General features: G+C 39.0%; 1 protein-coding gene across 3 annotated transcripts in view; it reads left to right on the top strand.

Annotated features, from left to right (window-relative positions):
• Positions 1–14,305, top strand: part of LOC138758201 (neuropeptides capa receptor-like) — a 99,531-nt gene that overhangs the window by 78,637 nt on the left and 6,589 nt on the right. Inside the window, exons 6-7 of one of the 3 annotated variants that reach the window (XR_011354205.1) lie at positions 687–804; positions 10,962–11,443. The exons of 1 other annotated variant lie outside the window; for it this stretch is intronic. The gene's annotated coding sequence lies outside the window, so the exon portion shown is untranslated. Of the gene's footprint in view, positions 1–686; positions 805–10,961; positions 11,444–14,305 lie in introns of those variants that run through there. One more of the 3 variants, XR_011354209.1, reaches the window with a different exon arrangement.

Raw genomic sequence — 14,305 nt, 5'->3', positions numbered from 1 at the left:
TGCCACAACACATCTTTGGCCACATTGAACTCCTTTTGATGGCCAATAATTTCTTGACTCAAATCTGCATAGAAAAAACTCTATTATTCTGACTCATCATTGGAGATTGACTTTGTCTTTCCTTCTGTACCAACCGTAGAATCATTTCTCTATCCTAATAATTCAGGCACTGAATTAAAACTGCTCGTGATTGCTTTCCCGGTAATGGTTTCTTCCTTAGCACTCTATATGCCCTCTCCAATACTAAACCACCAAGAAAGAACTCTTTACCCAACATCTTGGGGATCTTGTCCTTAAAATATTTTATTGGATCTGCTCCTTTAATATCTTCTGGAAGGCCCACAGTTTTTACATTATTTATCTGACTTTGATTTTCCAATGAATCAATCTTTTTCAATAAATTTCTCTCTGAATTCTCCAATCCATGAACAAATCTTCCGCTTTCTCTATTTTATCCTTATTATGTATGATTTGTTCTTTACATTCAGAGAAAGCTGTGTCAAGTTTTTTAAAATGTTCCTGTACTACATCCACTGAAGTAAGGCATTTATTAACATCTCTCATAAGTGTGGATATATCTTCAGACACATTAAACATTGTAGTTTGCATTTGGGTCATTTGGTGAGACATATTATCCATATGGCAGACAATCCCTTCCAAAACAGTAAAAATAGAGTTCATTCCAGATTCTAGTACCACATCTTGGGACCCACCTTCTATAAACTCCTCCTCAAGTTGTTCCTCAGGGGAGTTCTCTGTGGCTTGGAAGTTCCTGAAGGCAACTCCATAGTTCCAGCTGGACAGGTAGGCCTCGGTTCTTTAACACTTTTAAAGAGTAGTTTTTTTTCTGTAGTTGAGTCTTAGATATTTTAGTATTAGCTGCTATTATAGACAAATAATGTACTTATAAGTAGAAATAAAGTGTTTATATACAGATTAAAGTTTAAAAATGGGTGTTTTAAAAAAAACTGACTGGGGAGGAGTAGGACCGCACGTCTGCCCTCTATGCTGTCTTGCTACACCCCCCCAATCTCCAAAACTCTATTTCGGCAATTTTAGGATCCATTTTACCATTTTCTTTATCCAAATTCACACAGTTTAGTGGCCCACAAACTGAGTCGCGACCCAGCTCACAAAATGGCTGATGAACACGGTGATTGTGAGGGGCCTGCAGAGACCAACAGCCATCATCCCACGTGACATACTGCAAGGCAGGAAACAGTGAGCACCAGTGAGAAAGCCAGCCAGTTGGAGGCCAAATTTGCAATGATGTCATACCTATTGACAGAGACATGGAGAGAGTATAAATAGAGCTGGAAAAGCAATAAACCAGTCTTCGATCTCAACATAAGTGTGAGTGGACCTGAAGATGATGGACCAAGCAGCTCTCCACCCAGTTCACTCAAGTTGCCAATGTTCTGGGCATCACAGCTACACGTTTGGTTCCAACCCAGCTAGGCCCAGTTCCATCTTCGATAGATCGCCGCTGACAACACTCTCTACTACTACGTAGTGAGCTCACTCGACCAGGACAGCAGCGGACATGCTCTGGAGAGTGAAGAAAGCAAACGGCTCCTCGGTGGAACAGATCCCCATTTCAAACCCCAGTTGGAAACAAGGCCAATGCAGAAAGAAAGGAAATGCCACGCACCCTGGGTGTTTCTGGGAAATGTCATGGCCAGTCATCATTAATGGCTGCAGCGTCTGAGCAACGAGACAGCTCTTCCACGTGTGGGTCTCTGTTGAGAAGGCGGATCCTTGTAGACACCTGTGCCAAAATAATTTAACTTCCCCACACAGCCTACTGCACTGAGGACAAGGAACAGCACCTCTATACAAACTTATGGCATCCGCACCATCTCCCTACAATTTCTTGGCCACAAGTTTAAGTGGACTTTTATTGTCGTGGCAGTGGTGCATCTGCTCCTGGGAGCTGATTTCATGCATACCCAGTGCCCACTGGCAGTCTTGAAAAGGACGCAATTGGTGCACACCAGAACTTTTCAAATGCTGAACCTTAACTCCGTCATGCTGTCCAACGATGCCTACACAGGCACCCTAATGGAGTACCCTGCCATCGTGGCAGCACAATTATCCTCCACGGAACTGAAGCATGGGGTAAGGCACCACATTCTTACCGAGGGCCCCCGGCTTCACACCAGGGTGTGCTGCCTCCCTGCCAAAAAAGAAATTAAGAAAATGGAGAAGTTAGGATAGTGCAGCAGTTGGACATCCCCTGGCCTCCCCTCTGCCCATGGTCCCAAAGGGAACAGGAGGGTGCATACTTTGTGGTTATTACTGATGCTTCAACAAGGCCTCGACCAGGGGGGAGTCACGTGATGCAGTAGTGGCTGGACGGTGAACTCCAGCCCTCTCCAGAAAAGTCAGAAAAAACAAAGGAAAACACAAAGGCACAGAAATAAAAGTTAAAGAAAAGTGAGTATAAAGGTGGAAAGAAGATGGCGACAAAAAGAAAAATCGAAATCAATGGTAAGAAGAGAGGAAGAGAAGACAACGGAGGAAGAAGGAGAAGGCCTTACCTGTTCGAAGAGGCCCACGGTGGAGAGAGAAACCCGCTCCCTCGGGTCGGTAGAAAGTGGACTACAAAAATGGCTCGTTGAGCCGCGTAAAAGTGCGCAACTGCGCATGCGCGACTCCTCGAGCATGCGCGATGCGCATGAAAAAATACACACCGACGGGAGGGGTGACCAGCTGGGGAGTCGATCTCCACAGCCAGCAACGACACCTGCAGAGCACCAGCAGCAAGAAGAGAACACAGAAGACAATGAAAACAAGAAAGAAGAGAAGAAATGGGCAACAAAGAAACAACAGATGGCCAACCCAGAGGAAGAAGAAGAGGAAGAGGAAGAGTACAGTGAAATAGAAGAAGAAGGGAAAGGCAAGATAAAGGATATACTTTCTCTTATTAAAGAATACATGGAGTCATTTAAAGAATGGCAAACACAGGAATTTAATGATTTAAGAAGAAGAATAAACAACACAGAAGAGAAAATGAATAAAATAGATATGACCTTAACAGAAATGAGAAAGAAAGTGGACAAGATGGAAGAGCGGGAAGCAGCAGTAGAAATGGAGGTAGAGGACTTAAAAAAGAAATTAGAGGAATCTAATAAAAAAGTTATAGAGACACAAGAACTGTTAGCTCAGAAAATAGATATAATGGAAAATTATAACAGAAGAAATAACATAAAGATAGTGGGCCTTAAGGAAGATGAAGAAGGCAAGAATATGAGAGAGTTTATAAAAGATTGGATCCCTAGTATCCTAGGATGTCCAGAACTACAGCAAGAAATGGAAATAGAAAGGGCACATAGAGCATTCGCCTTTAAACCACAACCACAACAAAAACCAAGATCTATTTTAGTAAAATTCCTAAGATATACTACAAGAGAAAAGGTACTGGAAAAGACAATGGAAAAAGTAAGAGAGGGCAACAAGCCACTGGAGTACAAAGGGCAAAAAATCTTCATTTATCCAGATATAAGTTTTGAACTCCTAAAGAAGAGAAAGGAGTTCAATACAGCAAAGGCGATTTTATGGAAGAAAGGGTATAAATTTATACTAAAGCATCCAGCGGTATTGAAAATATTTAAGTCAAGGGACAGACTATTCTTGGATCCTGAGGAAGCACGAAAATTTGCAGAACAATTACAAAATAGACTGAGGGATGAAGACGTGTAATGAGAGTAAAAATGACCACGATTTATATGTATGTGGGTAAAGAGGTATAAGTGTGTATATGTATAATGTGCCTACGTGAATGTATCCATATTTAGAGAAAAATATAGATAGTAAAGACAAGAATTAATAAGGGAAAGAAATGGAATAGAGGGAATAAGGAGGGAACTAAAAGAGTGACCTTTGTTATATGTGAAAAGTGAAATCTTTTCTGGGGGGGGCTGGGTGGGGAGGAGTTGCGGTCACTGCAAAATCAGCTAACGCTTGCGAGTGAATTCGCAAACCCAAATGGAGAGGGGAGATGTGGTTGTCCGACAAGGGATAAAAGACAACTCAGGAGGGGAAGGGGAGATTGGGGCTAAAGAAGTTTTAAATAGGAGAATAAGGAAAATGTTTGGTGTTTTAGGAATGTAGTCTTATAAAGGGTTTAAAATAAGAAAACAGAAATGGAAAAGGAGGAAAGGTAATGATGGAAAAACGGAAAGGGAAAATAAACAAAGTATAAAATGGCTACGTTGAACTATATGACTTTAAATATTAATGGAATACATAACCAAATTAAAAGGAAGAAACTGCTAAATTTACTGAAAAAAGAAAAAAATGATATAGCATTTGTGCAAGAAACACACTTAACTGAATTGGAGCACAAGAAATTAAAGAGAGATTGGGTAGGACATGTAACAGCAGCATTGTATAATTCAAAAGCAAGAGGAGTGGCTATATTAATTAGTAAAAATGTGCCATTTAAAATAGAAGAGGAAATAATAGATCCAGCAGGGAGATACGTAATGATAAAATGTCAGATATATTCGGAGTTTTGGAATCTACTCAATGTATATTCACCTAACGAAGAAGATCAAAAGTTTATGCAAGATATCTTTTTGAAGGTAGCAAATACGAAAGGGAACATATTAATAGGAGGAGATTTCAACCTGAATTTGGATTCAAATATGGATAAAACTGGGAAAAAAATTAACAGAAAGAACAAAGTAACCAAATTTATAATTAAATCAATGGAAGAAATGCAACTTTTGGATATATGGAGGAAACAACACCCAAAAGAAAAGGAATATTCATATTACTCGGCTAGACATAAAACATACTCAAGAATAGACCTATTTTTGTTATCAGCTAGTATGCAAGGTAGAGTAAGAAAAACAGAATATAAAGCTAGAATACTATCGGACCATTCACCCTTAATATTGACAGTAAAGCTAGAGGACATCCCTCCAAGAATGTATAGATGGAGATTAAACCCCATGTTACTTAAAAGGCAGGATTTTAGAGAATTTATTGAAAAACAAATAAAAATGTATTTTGAAATAAATACGGAATCAGTGGAAGATAAGTTTATACTATGGGATGCAATGAAAGCATTCATTAGAGGGCAAATAATAAGTTATGTAACCAAGATGAAGGACTATAATCAGGAAACAGAGCAGTTGGAAAGGAAAATAGTAAATATAGAAAAAAAATTAGCAATGAAGGAAGATACAACTAAAAGAAGAGAATTGGCGTATAAAATAATAAAATATGAAACACTACAAACATATAAGGTGGAGAAGAATATAATGAAGACAAAACAGAAATATTATGAACTGGGTGAAAAAACGCACAAAATCCTAGCATGGCAGCTTAAGACAGAACAAGCTAAGAAAATGGTATTGGCATCAAGGAAAAAAGACAACCAAATTACATATAATCCAAAAGAAATTAAGGAAAACTTTAGAAAATTTTTATGAACAATTATACCGAACGGAAAACGAAGGGAAAGAAGGGAAAATAGTTGAATTTCTGACTAAAATTGAACTACCAAAACTACAAATAGAGGAACAAAATAAATTAACAGAACCATTTCGAATAGTAGAAATACAAGAGATAATAAAAAAATTACCAAATAATAAGACACCAGGAGAGGATGGATTCCCAATAGAATTCTACAAAACATTTAAAGACTTATTAATTCCGCCCCTCCTGGATGTAATCAACCAGATTGATGAAACACAAAGCTTACCAGATTCATGTAAAACAGCAATAATTACAGTAATACTAAAGCAAGGGAAAGATCCACTCTCACCAGCGTCATATAGACCAATATCTTTACTAAACACAGATTATAAGATAATAGCTAAACTATTAGCAAACAGATTAGCAGAGCATGTACCGAAAATGGTAAATTTAGACCAAACTGGATTTATCAAAAAAAGACGCACAACGGACAATATTTGTAAATTTATTAACTTAATTCATGCAGTAGAAGGAAATAAAGCACCTACAGTAGCAGTTGCTTTAGACGCAGAGAAGGCCTTTGACAGAGTAGAATGGAATTATTTGTTCAAAGTATTGCAAAAATTCAGTTTACCGGAGAAGTATATTAATTGGATTAAAGCATTATATAAGGGACCGTTAGCGAAAGTGACAGTAAATGGACATGTATCAAAGCAATTTAACTTAAGCAGGTCAACGCGGCAGGGATGCCCACTATCACCTTTATTGTTTGCGTTAGCTATAGAACCACTAGCAGAATTGATAAGAATAGATAATAATATAAAAGGAATAAAAATAAAAGACAAGGAATATAAAATCAGTCTATTTGCGGATGATGTTATAGTGTACTTAACAGAACCAGAACTATCAATAAAAGAATTATATAAGAAATTGAAATAATATGGAGAAGTGTCGGGTTACAAGATAAACGTAAATAAAAGTGAAGCAATGCCTATGAATAATGCTGATTTCTCAAAATTTAAGAAGGAATCTCCATTTAGATGGCAAATGCAGGCAATAAGATACCTAGGTGTACAAATAAACAAAAATCTCGGCCAACTATATAAACTCAATTATTATCCACTAATGAAAAAATTACAGGACAATTTAGAGCATTGGAAAGATTTACCACTAACACTAATAGGAAGGATAAACTGTATTAAAATGAACATTTTTCCAAGGATATTATACTTATTTCAGGCATTGCCAATACAACTGACAGAAAAATTCTTCAAGGAGTTGAAGAAAATAATAAGGAAATTTTCATGGAGGGGGGGAAATCGAGGATAGCACTAGATAAATTAACAGAATGGTATAAACAAGGAGGCTTACAACTGCCAAACTTTAAAAATTATTATAGAGCCGCACAATTAAGATACCTATCAGATTTTTATCAAACAAGGGAAAAACCAGACTGGACGAGATTAGAATTAGATAAAATAGGGGAAAAGATACCTGAACACATATTATATAAATGGGATGAAAAATTGGTACAACATAGACGTTCTCCAGTATTACATCATCTCCTCAATATTTGGAAGAAGATTCACGTAGAAGGAAATAAAACAAATTATCAATTACCAAAACTAATATTGACACAAAACAAGTTACTCCCTTTTACAATAGATAACCTTTCCTTTAGAGAATGGGAAAAAAAAGGGATTAAAAGAATAGAAAATTGTTTTTCAGGAAATAGATTCTTATCCTCTGAACAAATGAAAGATAAGTGCAATATAACTCAAGATACAGCGCTGGCATATTACCAATTGAGATCCTACTTGAAGGATAAATTAGGAAGCAGTTTGAGTTTGCCAGAGGCAAGTAACATTGAATATGTGATTACAGATAAAATGATAATCAAAAGATTTATAACAAATATGTATATTAAACTGCAAGAAAAGGAGAATGAGGAAACAAATGGTAAAACTAAACAAAAATGGGAACAAGATTTATATATAAAGATAAAAAAGGAAACATGGGAGAAATTATGTTCTGGAACGATGAGAAATACAATAAATACGAGGCTACGTATGATACAATATAACTGGATACACAGACTATACATTACACCTCAAAAGTTAAATAAATGGGACCCAACAGTATCTGATAGATGTTTTCGATGTAAAAAAGAAATGGGAACAACAATTCATGCAATCTGGACATGTGAGAAAGTAGAAAAATTTTGGGAAGATCTCAATCAGATATTAAATAAAATAACAGAAAACAATATACCAAAGAATCCAGAGATCTTTCTCCTAAGTAACATAAAAAACAAAGAATTTGGAATTGATTTGGAGGATGCACAAAAAAGATTTGTTAAGATAGCTCTAGCCGTAGCAAAAAAATGTATTATGTCAACCTGGAAATTGGAAGATAATTTGAAAATACAACAATGGTATATAGAAATGAATAAATGTATTCCATTAGAAAAAATAACATATAGTTTAAGAAATAATATTGAAATATTCAAACAAATATGGGAGCCTTACATTGAATACAATAGCGAAAACCTACCGGGGACAATCATTACCTAAGTTGATGGAAGGAGAAGGAAAGAAAAGAATGGACTCAGTAGAATTTCTGGTGTATTTTTTTTGAGTGACAACATTGTCTGACTGGTTTAATGTATCCTAGATTGTATACCTTAAATGGAGGGGAGGGGGGGGTGGGGGGTGTGGGTTGGGAGGAGGGGGTGGGGGAGAAAATGTCACTGTATATGTGTGAAAAGGAAAAAGTGTGTATCATGACTAATGTGATTTATGGTGTGAAAAATAAAAAAATTAAAAAAAAAACAAAAAACAAGGCCTCGACCCCGGGCAGATACACTGTGCCCCATATCCAAGACTTTATTGCCAGCTTACATGGATTTTCAAAGGTTGATTTAATAAGGTTATTATTAAATTCAAGTGCACCCCAAGGACATACTGAAAACCATCATAATCACCCTTTTCGGCCTGTTCAAATTCATGAGGATGCCCTTCAGGCTTAAGAACACTTGTCAGACATTTCAGGGCTGATGAACTTGATGGGCCAACACATTCCATTCGCATTCATCTTACCTGGACTATATCCTTAACGCCTGCCGCAACCACTCAGAGCACATGGCCAACCTCAGACAACTATTCACCCGTATGCAGGAGTTCGTACTGATCATCAACCCTGCCAAGTATCATTTCTTTGGGCATTGGTTCAACAGGTACGAGGAGAAGCCACTGTCCAAGAAAATGGAGACTATTTGATGGATCACTAAACCTTGTATCATGAAGGGTCTGCAGGAGATTGCTAGTACAATTAAATTCTACCATCAATTCATACCGGCAGCAGCTCAGATCATGTGCCCCTTTTTCTCGCTCATACTTGGAAACAATTAAGACTGCATGGGATGGGGCAGCCTCAGAGATATTTCAGAAGACAAAGGATTCTCTGGCCAATGTCACCCTTCTAGTTCATCCCAAGCTGGACATGCCAACTGCCCTCATGGTGGATGCCTCCAGCACAGTGATCGGGGAGATCCTCAAACAGCTGATTTACGGGCAATGGCAGCCCCTGGCACTATTTAGCAAGCATTTCCAGCCACATGAACTTAAATACATCATCTTTGACCAGAAGCTATTGGCATCATACCTGATTGTAAGGCACTTCCAAAACTATTTGGAAGGCAGACAATTCAAGGTCTTCACAGAACACAAACCACTGACTTTGGCCTTTCACCAAGTGTCTGACCTGTAGTCGGCCAGACAGCAGAGGCACCTTTCCAAATTCACCACAGACATCCAGCTAGTGCAACATGGTGGCTGATGCACTGTTCTGTCCAGCCATCGAGTATTTCTATGTCCTATCCCAGGGCATAGCCTATTCTGCCCTAGCCTGGCCACAACACAATGAACCTGAGATCCTGACATACAGGATGGCATTTTCTGAGTTGCAGCTTGAGGATGACATCATGAGTCCTTGCAACCAAACACTCCTCTGCGATGTCTCCACCTGCAAACCCTGCCCCATTGTGCTGACTGCATGGAGATGGCAGGTATTTGATGCAGTGCACAACTTGGTGTATCCAGCCATCGGAACCATGGTAAAGCAGGTTAGTCTGGCATGGGCTCCGCAAGTAGGTCAGTCAGTTGCCCAAGTCCTGCACCCTCCACCAGGTGTCCAAGGTGCAAACTAACAAAAAAGCACATTCGCAGTCATTTAAGCCAGTGCAGGACAGGTTCAGCCACATCATGAGACCACTACTTGTTTCCCGTGGGGTGAAATACCGCCTCACCATGGCTGACTGCTCTATGAGGTGGGCCTGATGGCCGATGACCATGGAGACCTGTGCAAGGGTACGAATCAACACCTGGGTATCCAGGTTCAGAGTCCCAGAACATCTCACCTCCGACAGGAGAGAACAATTCATCTCTGGGCTCTGGGCTGCGATGGCCAAACTGTTTGGAACCCAACTCTACCATACTATGGCATATCACCCACAGGTAACTAGTTGATGGAGCGATTCCACAGACACTTAAAAACACCCCTGATTGCCCGGCTCAAGCAGCTCTACTGGGCGGATCATCTGCCTTGGTTTCTTCTAGTGATACGGACTGTTCCGAGAGTGGACTTTAATGCATCTGCAGCGGAAATGGTCTACGGCGCACCCTTGTAAATCCCAGTGAAGTTCTTGGCTACTGCCAAGGATCTGGAAACCTCCACATTTGTACTGAAACAGTTGGATAAAAGACTGTGTACCCTAACACCTCCATAGCCCCCTGCCGCATGGCCAACTTTCATCTCCAAAAATTTGCACACGTGTGAATGTTTTTTTTTTGTGAAGCGGGAGCGCGCTGGGACCCCTCCAACGACCATAAAAAGTGCCATACAGGGTTTTCAGGCATAACAGGTGGACATGTGCATTGGACATTGCCAGCAAAGAGGAAACATTCACCCTGCTCCGCCTGAAACTAACTCACGTGGACATTAGCCAGCCAGTCGAGACTGAGCTCCCGCAACGCACAGCTAGGCTGCCAAAGTGGGAATGGACACTCTGATCATCAGTTCTGGGGTGGGGGTGTTGGTCATGTAGCGGCCCGGGAACCATATCAAAACCCTGCTCCATGAATGGCTAGAAAAATGTGGGGATCGCGAGGGCACCGCTGGGAGCAAATGCTGCCATCCTGCGTGACATCCCACATGGCAGGAAAGAGCGGGCAATGGTGGGAACGCCGGCCAGTCAGGTGCCAGCACTGAGATGATCACTTCTGTCGTCAGAGGCAGTGAATGAATATAAACAGAACCAGAAGAGCAATAAATCAATCTTCGATCTCGACTCAACTGTGTGTGTCGTTTTTTTTTCACCAATGCCAGAAATACTTGGCTGTTATAAGTTTGAGGGGTGAGACAGTCGGTGTATAAAGTTGAAAAGTCTTTAGCATCACGATATGGGTACGAGCTGCTGGGCTCTTCCTGTGGAAAATTAGTTTAGTCTGATCTGGGCCCATTTCTCTGTCTTGCAGCTGGATTTCCGTAACTGCGGTTTGGGAAGATTGCATCTCCGCATCCTTTTGCTGGGCCTTACTCAAAGTGCTCAAAGTTCAGGCCCCCTGTGATGGAACTGATTTCAGGTCTGGAGAGGGTATCTGCAACAACTTTGTCTTTCCCCGACACATGTCGAATGTCCGAGGTGAACTCTAAGATGAAAGCCAAATTCGCTGTTCCCTTCCCGCCTGTGGCTGCAATATTTTAGACGGGATGTAGGTCAGGGGTTTGTAGTCAATAAATGCAATGAACTGCCTTCCTTCTGGGAAATGGTAGAAATGCCTTACAGCCAGGTAAAGCACCAACAGTGCTCGATCAAATGCAATATATTTAAGTTCTGGGGGACGTAGGCAAGTGGCTGCCACTGGCCATCAACTCGCTGTTCTTGGATTGCTCTTACTGCTGTGTTGGAGGTTTCTGATGTCACTGCTATCGGGGTGTCCATGCGTGGGTGTGCTAGCATGGTTGCTTTAGCTAGTGCCTCTGTAGCTTCCTGGAATGTTGTCTCTGCCTCTGGCGTCCATGTTAACAGTTTTTTGCCGGTCAACAGGTGGAAGAGTGGCCATAATATCTTGGCAGTCGCAGGTATAAAACCGGGGTAAAAGTTCACCATGCCTAATATGTTAAATTTAGGCTGGGGAATTTATTATTTTTACGCTGTTATAGAGATTTGCATAGTAACCAGTGGGCATTGTTATAAAAGGGGGGATTTCGAATTAAAGTTTGAAGGTGAATTTTTGTTAATAATTTAATTATTCATTTTTAGCTCTGTGTGATATGCCTTCTTTGTTGTTGCTGGTTTGATCTTATAACATTTTAATCAAAGTCTAAACTACACTTCCAACAGGCCCACAGAAAAACTTAGTCACAAAACACACAAGACTCACAAAACTTCGATCTCAACCTTTTTGAAATCCCAACATTCTAAACTGTTCACCAGACCATGACTCTTGCTCTGGGCTTCCTTTTCTGCCCATGCTCAGTCTGTCTCCCACTCTCTCTGCATTCCACATTCACCTTGGTTCTCTAAGGCAAACTTTCACTTTTTAACATAAAACTACACAACACATAGGCCAATGCACAACACAGAGCTCTGTAACACCCCCCCCTGCTAAAGAAAATCTGGTCCACAAGAATAAATATTTAACAATTAATGGAAGTATTACATAGATAAAATAAAAACTTAATTTTTACAATAAGTATGTGATTAGATTCATATCTACCCAGATTAACATCTTGACAAACAATCTACTATTAGATTATCTGACCCATTATATGTGTAATAATTAAATCATACCCTTGTAGCATTAACCTCCAGTTCACTGACCATCTGTTCTTATTTTTCATTTTAAACAGAAAAACTAATGGATTATGATCTGTATATATTACGAATGGTTTTTGAGCAGTAGAAATGTACACATCAAAATGTTGCAACATTAAAACAAGTGCTAATAACTCCTTCTCAATGGTCAAGTAATTTCATTGATGGTTGTTAAATGTTTTCTATATCTACCGTTTTGAATATTGATTTACAACCACATCCCATTACTGCAATTTTTGGATTACCTATGACAGATTTGACTTATTTATCTCTTCCTGCGGATCGTATGATTGCTTTTCTTACACTAATGGCTAGAAGATCTATACTATTGAATTGGAAAGAGGTTAATCCTCCCACTGTTTTCCAATGGTTTACCCAAACTATACTATGTTTAAATTTAGAGAAAATTAGAAACTCTGTCTATGAATCCCCTTCTAAGTTTGAGTTAACCTGGCGACCATTTATTCAATATTTTCATTTGTGGTGAGTTGATCTGGCTCTGTTTTCTTTTTATGATTATGTATGATAATTGGGCTGTTAGATGAGATCGGAATGATCGGCGTGGTTTAGCTATATCGGTAGGTTTTTTTTTAAGTTTTTAATTCAGATTTGTTTTTTCCTCCTTTTTGGGGTTTTTTCTCTCTTTTATATATTTTTATTAATTATATCATTTTTTTTAGAGATAGTTCATACTCTAAACTGATCTAAAAAAATTTTTTATGATATATTTTTATTCTGCAATATTATTCGTTATTTACTATGTATTTTTCATATCTCTTTGAACTGTATGTGTTTATAAATTATAATAATAATAAAAAGATTGGAAAAGAAAAAAAAATGTTTTCAAGAAGTATGAAATAGGATATTCTATTCCATTACCATCCTTCTTCTGTAACAGTACAGCACCAACTGCTTCGCCACTGGTGTCCACAGCTAAATTGAATGGCTTTTCAAAGTTAGGGGACAAAAGTGTAGGTTGATGGCATAAAATGGCCTTTAACTACAGAAATGCTTCCTGGCATGCATCTGACCAGATAAATTGTTCTTTCTTTCCAAGTAGTTTTGTTAATGGGAGTGCAATTTCTGCAAAGTTTAAAAAAAATCGACGATAGTAGCCAATCGTACCTAGAAATCTCCGAAGAGCTTTCTTATTACTGGGATAGGGAACACAGTGATAGCCAATAGTTTCACTTCAACCGGTGCCACCTGTCCCTATCCTACCACATAACCCAGATAAATTACAATGCCATGTCCAAACTCACACTTGTGCAAATTCACTGTGAGGTGTACTTCCACCAGTCTCTGAAATAACTGCTCTAATTCAAGCATGTGTTCTTCCCATGTATCCATAGTAATTAATCAATCATCAATATAGGCCCCTGTGTGCTCGAAATCCTGAATGACTGCATTAATCATTCTCTGAAATGTGCCAGGTGCATTTTCTATCCTGAAAGGCATAACATTATACTCATAAAATCCTGTAAGTGTAACAAATGCAGAAATCTCCCTGCCTTTCTCTGTCAAAGGAACACACCAGTGTCCTTTGAAGAGATCAATCTTTGTAAGAAACTTAGCCTTCCTTAACTTAACTACGCAATCATCTATTCTGGGAATAGGGAATGCATCAGTCTTTGTCACTATGTTTACAATTCGATAATCTGTACAAAATCTAATTCAGCCATCTGGCTTATGCACCCAAACGCAGGATGAACTCCAAATTGCACTTGATTTTTGGAAGATGTCATTTTTGAGCATATAATCCACCTCTTGATCCAACAATCTGCTCTTTTCCTGATTAGCTCGGTAAGGATGCTGTTTAATAGGCTTAGCATCTCTGACCTCCACATCATGACAACCCACAGTAGTTCTTCTTGGAACATCTGGGAATATATTCTTAAATGTCATAAGTAATTACTTCATTTCTTCCCTTTCTGATTAAGTAAAATGAATTAACTTGGTGTATAAGTTTTGCAAAACTATAGAATTTTCCAGCCTGGGGTT

This window comes from Narcine bancroftii, chromosome 3 (genome assembly GCF_036971445.1).
Source record: "Narcine bancroftii isolate sNarBan1 chromosome 3, sNarBan1.hap1, whole genome shotgun sequence".
NCBI lineage: Eukaryota > Metazoa > Chordata > Chondrichthyes > Torpediniformes > Narcinidae > Narcine > Narcine bancroftii.
The sequence above is the reverse complement of the archived record's forward strand: the minus strand, read 5'-3'. Positions and strand labels throughout refer to the sequence as shown.